Source organism: Salvia miltiorrhiza, chromosome 2, assembly GCF_028751815.1.
Source record: "Salvia miltiorrhiza cultivar Shanhuang (shh) chromosome 2, IMPLAD_Smil_shh, whole genome shotgun sequence".
NCBI lineage: Eukaryota > Viridiplantae > Streptophyta > Magnoliopsida > Lamiales > Lamiaceae > Salvia > Salvia miltiorrhiza.
This window is the reverse complement of record NC_080388.1, coordinates 31,116,130-31,128,909: the sequence shown is the minus strand read 5'-3', so window position 1 is coordinate 31,128,909 and position 12,780 is coordinate 31,116,130.

Genomic DNA, 12,780 nt, shown 5'->3' with positions numbered 1-12,780 from the left:
AAGTTTAAATTTTCCGCTACTGAGTTATTAGTCTAACTGATCAATCATTTGATAGTCAGTAAGATTAATAACTTTACTATAATTTACAAACTCTAGACTGAAGCCTTACGTGGATATCAGTTAAAGTTCTGTGCTTGACTGAAATCAAAATACTGAAGTTACTTCAGTATCAGTTTATAACCATTTTCCAACTGAAATTTGGTGTGTGAGTTTTGATTCCGCAAAAATAGCCAACATGTGTATTCCCTCCCCCCCATACACCTGTTCAGTCAACCCTCCGGGACCCAACATTTGGTATCAGAGCGGGTTGTTTGCAAGAACAAACTGCTTTTGACCTGGTTCTACTGAACCAGATCCTTTTCAAGAGGGTTGTTAAAATTTTTAAATTTTTTTTCTTCATGTTTAGTGCTCATTTTTTTTCTTCTCATGTTATGGCTACTGACCCTTGCAGTTCATCAACACTCTCAATTTTCTCCGATGAGGACGAAGACAAGTAGCTCAACAAAGGGAAGGCGATAGTTGACGAAGATACTGTTAGGTCCCGGGGGGTCTCGAATAGGTGTATGGGGAGGGAATACACCTATGGGCTATTTTTACAAATTCCTCAATCAGAGGGATCTCAAGATAGAGATCTAAACGAAACTTTACACGCAAACAAAGACACCTGTTGACTGAAAACAATTTTGACCAAACAGGGTTGACGACTGATACTGAACGCTCTTCAGTAAGGAGTTATCAGTTAAGTTACTGGAACTTAACTGATGCACTTATGGGCTTCAGTCGAGTTTGCTAAAACAGAGATGATAACACTCTTCCTGACTAACAAAAGATAGATCAGTCAGACTGATATCATACGCAGCAGAAATTAAACTTAGTTTCGCAATAGCCTCGGTTGAGCACGTTGTTGGTCTTAGGTTTCTCTTTGCCGTTAATCAGTATTCAGTTTATCAATTGAAACAACACAAGTAGGAATGTAAAACTGAAAGCTGTAAACAACACAGAGATTTTTACGTGGTTCGGAAAAACCCTTTCCTACATCCACGGTCGGTTGATCAGACCTACAATCCACTCCGCAAGTGCTTAACAGGTGCACTGCAAACCAAACCGTGTGCTTGCCGGGTGCACACAACCGTACCACTGAAGAAAATCCTTCTTCAGTACCCACGCTTCACTCGCGTCGGATTTCTCTTGCTTAGCACAACCCGCGCTAAGACTCTCAGAGTCAGAAAACCCTTATGAACTCCGAATCACTCAAAACACTCAAATCTTTCTTTTGGAAAGGAGGTTTGAACGAGTGCCAACTATACTGCAAAGAACAAGTTCTTTGTAGCAAGTCTGACCTTGGCTTCTGGGTAAACAGAGGTTTGCCTAAGGTCTAAGAGAATGTATGTAATCAGCAGTGACTGATTTTGGCATTGGAATTCTCTTCTTCGATTCAAGCTTTGGAGAGGTTAAGCTTTAGGCTGAGTAGCAATTTCGGCAGAGCTTCAGCTTATGTCGTTGAATCGGTGAAGGTTGAAGTGATCCTCGAGCGCTATTTGTAGGAGAACTCTTGAATAGATCCGTTGGCGTAGAACGTCCTCAAGATTTCTTCCGTTGGAGAGCAATTCGAATTTGGGCTAAGGCTTCAATCTTCGAGGTTCCTTGTCTGGTGGAAACGGCTCTCTTGAGGGACAGGAGATGTGACGTCTCTAATAAAGTAACCACCAAATAGGAATGACCTCTGCAGAGATAAGATCCTGAGATCTCTGCATTTAATGCGGCTGTACTCTTATGAGTACGTGACTTCCTTTGAACGTTGGAAGATCAGTCCGAGGAAGAATGATCAACTGATACTTGACTTTAGTATCAGTCCGTGGCACGCATTAAGTAATCAGTTCCAAACTGATTCTTCAACTGATACTTCAGTTAGTACCTTCAGTCTTCAGTCTTCAGTCCTTCGTCCTTCAGTCTTCAGTCTTCCGAACCGCATACTAAACTAGAAACGAACTCTAACACTTGAGTCCAAAATTGTACTAGTCTATTACAATTAAGACCTATGAGTTTTGGTATCATCAAAACAAGTATTAGGATATTCCACAAGGTTCCCAACAATTTCCCCCTTTTTGATGATGCCAAAACCATACAGCAGTTCTAGACAACAAAAAAAGACTGAACTCACAGCACAAGTTCTAAAACTGGGGTGAAAACAGTTCCCCCTTAACAATAGAACCTAAAAACTTGTACTTGGAGTTAAGAACGAAACAGTTCTAAAACAGAACAGGAGAAGACCGAAAAACATAATCAGAGCCTGGACAAAAAGTCATTGTCTTCAGGTTGAGATCAAAAAGAAGTTCTTTTCATTAATAAATGACTGATAAGCCATCAGTCGGGGTACAGAGCGAGACTTACATAGGAGTAAAAAAATACAAACAAAAAACAATAACATCATGGGAAACCCATGGACTCCAACAGTCTGCTTGGCTGCGCCTTTGAACTTCTTGATCTTCATCTTCTGTCTTCGTGTCTTCATGTTCCTAAGCTTGTTCCACTCTCACTTGTTTTCCGTTGAGTTGAGGTCTTTACTGGAACGTCGTCCTTACAACTTCTGGTGATCCTTTGTAGTCTCATCTTCAGTCAAGAAAGAAGATGAGGAAAAACCTTTGAGAAGGTTTTTCTCTGACTTCCAACTTTTCCCCCTTTTTGGCAACATCAAAAAGAGAGCTGATGATGAAGATAATGATCAGACGGTACCCAACTCCTAGTCTCAGAAGCTCTTGAGAAGATTCGAGAATAGGGTGAGTCCAGAGTTGTAGAAGGAAGGAGACGCCAGTGGAGAGGTGAGGAGATGAGAGAGGCGGAGAATTGAAGAAAAGACGAGAGAAGAAGGCTGCCTTGGAAGAGAGAGAAGGCTGCCTTGAAGGGAGAAAGAAGAGCTGGTGAAGGAGAAAGAAGGAGAGAAGTGAAAGAAGGCGTAAGAGGGAAGAATCGAACTGGTGGCAGCTGAGAAGACTAACACCGTCGATTCGCCAACACTGGGTCTTTGAAGAATAGACCTGGTGCGGCTGAAGATGCCGGCCAACAACGAGAGAAATCTCATTGTCTGTTGCAAGCCAGGGAGGAGTGCAATATCTGCGATAAGGAAAATCTCCTCCAGAAGCTGTGAGGCTTCTTGGCGCCAGGCATGAGGATGGAAGACACTCGCTTCGCTGGATACAAGTGAGGGTAGAGCAAACTTTGACGTCGGAGAGACGTTGAGATCCAGTGGAAGGGTCCGGTGAAGACCAAGTATGTGAGCGTCATTCTCCCACTCCATGACTTTGCAGTCATAGATTTCTCCTTTAGTCGGAACAAAATTTCTCTGCAACTTTGGAAGGTTTGAAAATTTTTCTCACAGTGAAGGCTGTGGAGAGTTGTTAGTTGATGCAGAAAAAGAGTGAAGACAACATGGTATTAAATAGACAAAATTTGTACCAAGTAAGAAGATGAAAAGTTTTTCGAAGACTGTGCCTAAAAATGTTTTTGAAGAAAATTTCACGTCCGCCGTCACTGCAGGGGACTGATGCTTCAAAAAGGTGAGAGGTATCATTGCATTATGTCATGTCAATGAGGTTCTCAAGAAATTTTATACAGAGGCAACAGGTTGGAAAGATTTTTAGAGAAGATATTGACAAGTTCAATCAGAACAGATTTTCCCTTTTAAAACACTTGTCCTTCTCGGATATTCCATTTTCCAACAATCAGTTAAAGGTTTTGAAAGAAACTGATCAGTTAGAGAAAGATTTTGAATTACAACTCAAGGCTCTTAACTGAAATAACTGATTTTAAATAGTAAGAAAAGAAATACTTACTGATCGACTGATCATTGTAGCCAGTCGATACCACTTGATCCTGGTTGAATCATCGGGATGAATTTTCTTCAGATGAGCGCTTGACTTTATTGCTTTCCACGTCAGTGGTTGTTGAACAGCAAATGGAAGACCACCAGTCAGCATGACTGTTTGAGAAAATCTTCAAACACAGCATCACTCTTCAGGGTTGATGAGGCCGATCTTTTCACACAGATCGTTGAACCTTTCTTCTAAAAGAGCTTTGGTCAGCAAGTCCGCTCTCTGAACAGCAGTTGGAATCCATTCCACAGAAATATTCTTCTTTTCGACGTGATCACAGATGAAGTGATGTCAAATAGCAATATGCTTGACTCTGGTGTGATGAACTGGATTCTGGGAGATTGCAATAGCACTGGAGCTGTCGCAATAGATTGGGACTTCCTTTTCGTCTATCCCATAGTCCTTCAACTGTTGGACTAACCACAGGAGTTGTGAGCAGCAGCTTCCGGCAGCAACATATTCAGCTTCAGTTGTGGAGGTGGCGACTGAAGTCTGCTTCTTTGAAAACCAAGAGATGAGCTTGTTGCCTAGGAATTGACAGGTTCCGGAGGTTGATTTGCGATCAATTTTGCATCCAGCAAAATCTGAGTCTGAATATCCGGTGAGCTTGAAGTCGTCGTCTGCTGGGTACCACAATCCTAAGTTGGGTGTGCCTTTAAGATATCGTAGAATTCTCTTTGCTGCATCCAAATGAGCTTCCTTTGGATCTGACTGATATCTTGCACATACTCCGACTACAAATGCGATGTCTGGTCTGCTCGCAGTCAAATACAGCAATGATCCAATGATTTCTCTGTACTTCGTCGAAGAGACAGATTTTCCTTCTGAGCCTGGATCAACTTTCCAGTTTGTGTTCATTGGGATCTTGACCGATTTCATGTGCTGAATACCGAACTTGGCTATCAGTTCCTTGGCATACTTGGACTGACTGATCAGTATTCCTTCGCTGGTCTGCTTGACTTGCAATCCGAGAAAAAATTCATTTCTCCCATCATGGACATTTGGAACTTGTTGGTCATGATGTCAACAAACTTTTTGCACATGCGTTCGGATTTGGATCCGAAGATTATGTCATCGACATAAATCTGAACAAGTAAGAGATCTTCTCCTTCTTTGAGAGTGAACAAAGTTCTGTCCACAGATCCTTTCTTGAAACCTTATTCAACGAGATACTCCGAGAGAGTATCATACCACGCTCTTGGAGCTTGCTTCAAGCCATAGAGCGCTTTCTTCAGCTTGTACACCTTTTCTGGTTCAGCAACCTCAAAGCCTGGAGGTTGTTCCACATAGACTTCATCGGTGAGCACTCCATTGAGAAATGCACACTTGACATCCATTTGGTGTACCTTGAAACCTTGTGAGCTGCGAAGGCTAAGAAGAGTCTGACTGCTTCCAATCTGGCAACTGGAGCGAACGTTTCGTCGTAGTCGATTCCTTCTTCTTGACTGTATCCTTTTGCTACAAGCCTTGCTTTGTTTCTCACAACGTTTCCTTCTTCGTCTTTCTTGTTTTTGAAAATCCATTTCAAACCAATCACTTTTGCATCGTCTGGTCGATCCACAAGCTCCCAAACTGAATTCCGGTTGAATTCATTGAGTTCTTCTTGCATTGCGATGACCCATTGAGTGGACTTCAGAGCTTCTTCAACGTCCTTGGGCTCTGTAGATGATAAGAAACAGCTGAAATTCTTATCCTCGTTGATGCAGTTCTGATTGATGTCAAAGACGAGGTTGCACATTGATCTTCGAGTCTTGACGCCATCTGATGGTTCTCCAATGATGTTCTCCTTTGAGTGGAGTTCAAACCATCTTCGATACTTCTTGATTTCTTCTGGAGATGGTGGGGCTTCTGAAGTCAGAATGGTTCTGAAGTGTTGAGCACCTTATGGAGCAGGGGAGAGTTGAGCTGGAGCTGCTTCGGCACGTTCAACTCGATCTTCAGTAACTGGAGTTCCCCCTTGACTGATGCCATCTGTATTGGCTCCAGTCTGAACTTCAGACCTTTGACTGATCTTTTGATACTGAAGCCTTTCAGTATCTTCATCTTTTCCTGGTCCCCACACCAAGACCGTAGAGGGCTCGGTGTTGTGGATTTTAGCTTTGGAACCTTCAGTGTTCTGATCACACCATTCTGTTTCCTGTTCCCTGAAATCATCTGTAGACTCATCAAAGACCACATGAGGTGTTTCTTCAACACAAAGAGTTTGAGAGTTAAACACTCGATAGGCTTTGCTCGAACGTTCTGTTCCAGAGTATCCAAGAAAGACTCCTAGATCAGCCTTGCTATCAAACGTGTTTAACCTCTTCTTTTCATTGTTGTGGATGAAGCACTTAGAACCGAAAGCATGAAAATAGGCAATTGAGGGCTTTCTGTTCTTCCATAACTCGTAAGGAGTTTTTCCATGTCTTTGAGTGAGGAAGGAATGATTCTGCGTGTAGCATGCGTTGTTGACTGCTTCGGCCCAAAACTTCAAGGGGAGTTTTGATTCGGCTAGCATCGTCCTTGCTGCTTCCTTTAAAGACCTGTTTCTTTTTTCTGCAACTCCATTCTGTTGAGGAGTTCTTGCTGCAGAAGTTTGATGACTGATTCCTTGTTCATCGCAATACTCACGAATGACAGTATTGAGGAACTCAGTCCCACGATCTGATCTGATGCTGATGATGTTGACTTCCTTTTCCACGCTCAGTCTTCTCAGCAGCTTTGGCAGTTCCTCCAGTGTCTATTTCTTCTTGAAGAGAAAGATAACCCAAGTATATCGTGAATAATCATCCACAACTACTAAGGTGTACTTTCTACCGTTGTAGCTTCTTGGAGAGATTGGGCCAAACAGATCCATGTGAAGTAGTTGAAGGATTCTTCCAGAGGAGTGTCCTGACTTTGACTTGAATGACATTCGCGTCTGCTTTCCTCTTTGACATGCTTCACATTCTTGCTTCTTTTGGAACACAATAGAAGGCAGACCTTCTACCAGTTGATGTTTAGCAAGCTTGTTGATCGTCTTGAAGTTGAGATGGTTGAGTCTCCTGTGCCACAGCCAGTTGAGCTCCAAGCTGCTTTTGCTAATGAGGCATGTTTCTGGTGGGCTGTCTTCCCATGAGACGACGTAGAGACTTCCTTGTCTGAAACCTTTCAGAACCATCTTCTTTTGATTGTCTCTAACAGTGAATTCATCCTTTTTGATCTTCACTGTGAAACCGCTGTCACAAAATTGACTCACAGACAACAGATTATGTTTAAGACCAGAAATAAAGCTAACATTACTGATACTGGCGTTACCCATGTTGAGCACACCATAGCCTTTTATTTTTCCGATTGAGTTGTCTCCGAATGCAACTTTGGATCCAGCTTTCTCAACATACTGAGATAGATATTCTTTGTAGCCCGTCATGTGCTTCGAGCAGCCGCTATCCAGATACCATGTTCTGATTGAAGCCTTAACTTCTTCCTTCTTTTTGTGTTTCCTGATTTTGACCTGCAAGGAAGAGTTACTTTAGGTACCCAATCACGATTTGGGTCCTTCGATGTTAGCTCGAGTTCCCTTTGGAATCCATATCTGCTTCAGAATTGGTATGACTGATCTCTTGCGCTTTGCTGATCGTCTGACTGAAGTTGTTGGTGCTTCAGTTGGCACACTAGCATTCTTCTGTTGAGAATTTCCTTTGAAGGCCTCACTCTTGTAGGAGTTCTGTCTGAAGAGTGGTTGATGTCTTCTTTGCTCGGTGAAGTATCTTCCTTGAGATACTCGAGTCTTTCCAGACTGATGGAGATTTGACTGATGTCATGGTACATGAGTCGTATGATGTCCAGTTTCTTGTCATCGTGGATGTCGCTTGGCTCGTCTGGACTCATCATTGTTTTGTCTCCATGGATGTTGTTCCTTCTGAAACTGAACTGATTTCAGTTTTTGACTGATGTGGCCGTTCTTCCCCCTGGTCTGGTGAGGAAGATTCTTCTTGATTCTTGATGTTCCTTCCCCGATCTTTGACTGAAATATGCTTTCCAGTCTTCTCAGTAGGGTGATCTGGTTGGGGGCCTCCTTTGCTCGTCTATAGCTTGATGGAGGTGGAACATTTGATCTTGCCATCAGTTTTCGTTTGCGAACTTCATCCATATCATGATTTCTTGATTCTTCTGATGTTGTGATTTCAGAAGTATCGTCCTTTGAAATGATCATGATATTCTTTCCTTTGTCAGCTGCAACTTTTCCTCCAATGCTTTCAACAAGGCCTTTTGATGGAAAGTTGCTCATCATGGGTGACTTCATCATGCAGTTCTTGACTGTTTCTTCCAGCTTGTGATTGAGCCTCTTGATATCATGAGATGCTCTATCACATTCCGAGTTGGAGATTCTGAGCTTTTCTTCCAGTCGACTGTTCTCCATGATTAGCTGATCAAGACAAGTTTCATCCGAAAAGTAGATGATTGTCTGATTCCTAGCTCGTTCATCATTGATCTCCTTTTCAATTTTCTGATTCTGCTTGAGGAGATCTTCGAATATTTTCCTCAACTGACAGTGATCAGTCATGAGCTGATAAAGCTGGTCAGTTTCATCGGATGAGCTTTCTCCTGATTCTGAGAAGTCTCCTGAAAGTATCAGGAAATTATCAGTATAAGGAGTTTTAGAATGAGAGATTACCTCTGAGCCATTCATTCCATTGTCGTAGCTGTTGTCAGCCACGCTTTCAGATCCATTGGCCATCAGGGCTTGACTCTCATCGTCTGAGCTGGTGCTGTCGAAGTCGGATGATTCTGATGTGTCTTTGGAAGAATCAACATCGTCAGCAACCATCGTTTTCTTCCTTGAGAAGCTGCGATCTTTCTTGGCTTTCAGCTCTTTGCGCTCAGATTGAGTCAGTTCAGGGCATTCATTTCGAAAGTGCCCTTTCTTTCTGCATCCGAAGGATTCCATGTCTTTGATGTCGTAAGCGGCTGACTTCCTTTCTCCGCTTCGATCAGTGGAATGTCTGGAGTTGCTTTCTCTTTCCTTTCCTTTGAAGTGCTGCTTGTGGAACCTTATGTACTTCCGGAACTTGGACTCCATTTTGTTGAATCTTTCAGTCCACAAAGCATATTGACTGAAGAAGTCCTCAGGGTTGAGTTCCACTGGTTCCTTGATTTGCTTCTTGCCTTCTCTTGCTGAAGCTTTCAGTGCTGTTCCTCTTGAGGTTGATGGACCATCTTCGTTTGATCCTCCAGCCTTCTTGATTCCAAGATTTCTCTGAAGGTCGAACTCATTTGCCATGAGGTCAGAGAAAAGCTTGTTTGTCGGGAGCTGACTGAATCCTGACTTATGTTGATGAGCGACTGAGTAGATCTGCCATTCTCCTCGTGGCAGTGCTCGAAGAATCTTCAGGTTGATTTCTCGTTGAGTGTATTTGTCTTTAGAAATTGATTGAACTTCATTCAAGATTTGATTGAATCTAAGTTCCATTTCTTCGACAGATTCATTCTTGAGCATGAGGAAGGAGTCGAACTTCTGGCAAGCTATGGATAGCTTATTCTCCTTGATTTCCTCGGAACCTACGCACATTATTTCAAGAATGTCCCACATCTCCTTTGCAGTTCCGCACTTGATGATCTTCATGACATGCTTGTCGGGAATGGTGCCGGAGATGATACTTTTGAATAGGTTGTCTAGCTCATCTTGCTTCCTTTATTCGGTGGTGAAGTCTGCCTTTTGCTTTGGCTGGACCTCATCGTAAGGATCCTGATGTGGATCAACAGGGATCCGTTTGACGGTTTCGGCGATGATGATTGGTCCTTTGGTGATGACTTCCCACATTCGGCAATGTTGGGCGGTGAGGAAGCTTTCAAGCTGAAACTTTCATATGTCGTATTTTTCAATACTAAACATAGGTAGAGAAGATAATCTGCTGTGGTTAGTCTCCATCAAAAAGAGAGAACAGATAACAACAGATAGAACAAACAGCAAGCACAAAATGAAAGAGAAAACTTTTTCGAAACCTTTGAGGAAAATGATCTAGTTCAATCAGAACCTAATAAGATACAGAGTGTTCTTGCGAACAACCTGCTCTGATACCAATTGTTAGGTCCTGGGGGGTCTCGAATAGGTGTATTTGGGGGGGGGGAATACGCCTATGGGCTATTTTTACAAATTCCTCAATCAGAGGGATCTCAAGATAGAGATCTAAACGAAACTTTACACGCAAACAAAGACACCTGTTGACTGAAAACAATTTTGACCGAACAGGGTTGGCGACTGATACTGAACGCTCTTCAGTAAGGAGTTATCAGTTAAGTTACTGGAACTTAACTGATGCACTTATGGGCTTCAGTCGAGTTTGCTAAAACAGAGATGATAACACTCTTCCTGACTATCAAAAGATAGATAAGTCAGATTGATATCATACGCAGCGGAAATTAAACTTAGTTTCGCAATAGCCTCGGTTGAGCACGTTGTTGGTCTTAGGTTTCTCTTTGCTGTTAATCAGTATTCAGTTTATCAATTGAAACAACACAAGTAGGAATGTAAAACTGAAAGCTGTAAAACTGAAATCTGCATTTAATGCGGCTGTACTCTTGTGAGTACGTGGCTTCCTTTGAACGTTGGAAGATCAGTCCGAGGAAGAATGATCAACTGATACTTGACTTTAGTATCAGTCTGTGGCACGCATTAAGTAATCGGTTCCAAACTGATTCTTCAACTGATACTTCAGTTGGTACCTTCAGTCTTCAGTCTTCAGTCCTTCGTCCTTCAGTCTTCAGTCTTCAGTCTTCCGCACCGCATACTAAACTAGAAACGAACTCTAACACTTGAGTTCAAAACTGTTCTAGTCTATTACAATTAAGACCTATGAGTTTTGGTATCATTAAAACAAGTATTAGGATATTCCACAAGGTTCCCAACAGATACAGAAGATCATTGTCCCTCTTCAGAATCTTCATCCAGCAATTCTTCAAGTTCAGATTTTGGGAATCAATTTTTCGTGGACAGTAGTGCAGAAAACACAGAAGCCTCTTCCTCTGAACCAATGATGCTTGAAGTAAGTAAGTTGGAACAAGTCATGTGCGCCTTCGAGGATCTAAGGTTTAAATTAGCATATATACTTGTAGACAAACAGAGATTGGAAATGGCTATTGCCATGACTTCGTCCAGAGCGAAATGAAATATCTTCAATCATCCATGATGGAGATGATCAGGGAGAACTGGCCCAAGAATATGCCAGATTGGAAGATTTGAGGTAGACACTTCAGATTGAAAAGAATCAACTCATACAAGGTCTCCTAAGAGAAACTGAAGCTGAACTAATCCAGACAAAAAGAGATCTTGATGAAACTTTATTTGAACAATCAAAACTTCAAATAAAGAAATGTCAGTGGGTTGAGTTCTGTTAAGAGAACGACACTCTCATAAACACTCTCCCGTCTCCATTGCCAGAGGATAACATTAGAGGAAAATCGACTGAAGAAGATAAAGGAAAATAAGTTTTGGTTGAAGACACAGCTGATGATTCCGACGGCGACTCTCCAGAAACATTCAAAGATAATGCAACTGGATTTCATCAATCGCTGTATAGTCAACATCAGCCTACAGTTCAATTAGTCCAACCAAGAGGCTATCAGTCAGCTGGGACTCCGTTATCTCAAAGGGGACACAATGCTGAATTTCATGTCTATCCATGGCCCAATTTTGAAGAGGAGGAGATGGAAGCTGAGTTTAGAAGATTATCTGTAGAAGTCTCATCTTCAGATAGAATATCAGTCAACAACAGAGAAGATTCACCTCGACTGATGGTGTGTTAGATTTGGGATTCCGAAGAGAAGTCTGATTTCAATCAAGGATCCAATCAATGACTGAGAATCTAACGCGATTGCTTCTTGAAGAAGAAGGCCAAGAATTCAAAGAGAAAGGTTACTGAAGACCACTACAATAGTTGAGGGGGAATTCCAACAACTGAAGACTCATGACTGATGTCATGATGGTTCAAAGGAAATCAATTCCTAATCAAAGGGAAACCGAACCTCTTCAGCACAATTTGTCTATGGTATCGACTGACTACAATGATCAATCGATTTCTAAGTATTCCTAACTATTCATGTGAACTTGTATCAAGTTTACTTTCCCGTGCTTGTTATATTTTTAATGAATCATTATCTCATTGGTCAATTGATTGTTGGGAAATATCAACCGAAATATCCTCTTATATGAAGACAAACGATTCCTGTTCATATTTTTTTGTGTCTCATGTTTTCGGAACTCGGTAAATGTATTTTAGATTCTCTCATATATTTCGTTAATCGTTCTGCCCTGCTATGTCATTTAAATGTCTTAACTAAATGATGTGTGTATTTTAGTTACCTAGTTTAGTGTGTGTTTGCTATGATTTTATGTGATTTTACATGGTTTATGATATTTTGGATGTAGGAATTGAGCGAAAATTGGAGATAGATCTTGTGGATGGAAGAAATTGAAGGAAGTCGAGATTTTGGATGAAATTGGCATGGATTTGACGAAGATGATGGACTGTGAAGAAGAAGTTTGGAGATCGGGCTTGGAATTAATTGTCTATAATTTATTTAGCCCAAAACTCTTGTTTTTAATTATATTTTGAGGCATTATTTTGATTAAGGGCCGAAGCCCATGAACTTGTAAAAGGCGGCAACTTTAGGGATCTTTATTCCCATATATATATATTTGTTTTGTTAGATAGGAGCCGCCACTTTTTGGAGAGAACCCATGAGATTAGAATTAAGTTAGTTGTTTTTAGCTTTAGGGGGGTGTATTCGTTGTGGATTTCCACAGACTTTAAAAAGTCCATGGAATTCACATAGATTCCAGACGACTTTCAAAGAATTCGTGGTTGGATTTCACCCCGATTTTCACTGATTTTCGAAGACTTTACGGGATAATTTTGGAATTGAATTCCATGAAACCAGCGCCCGCGGAGAA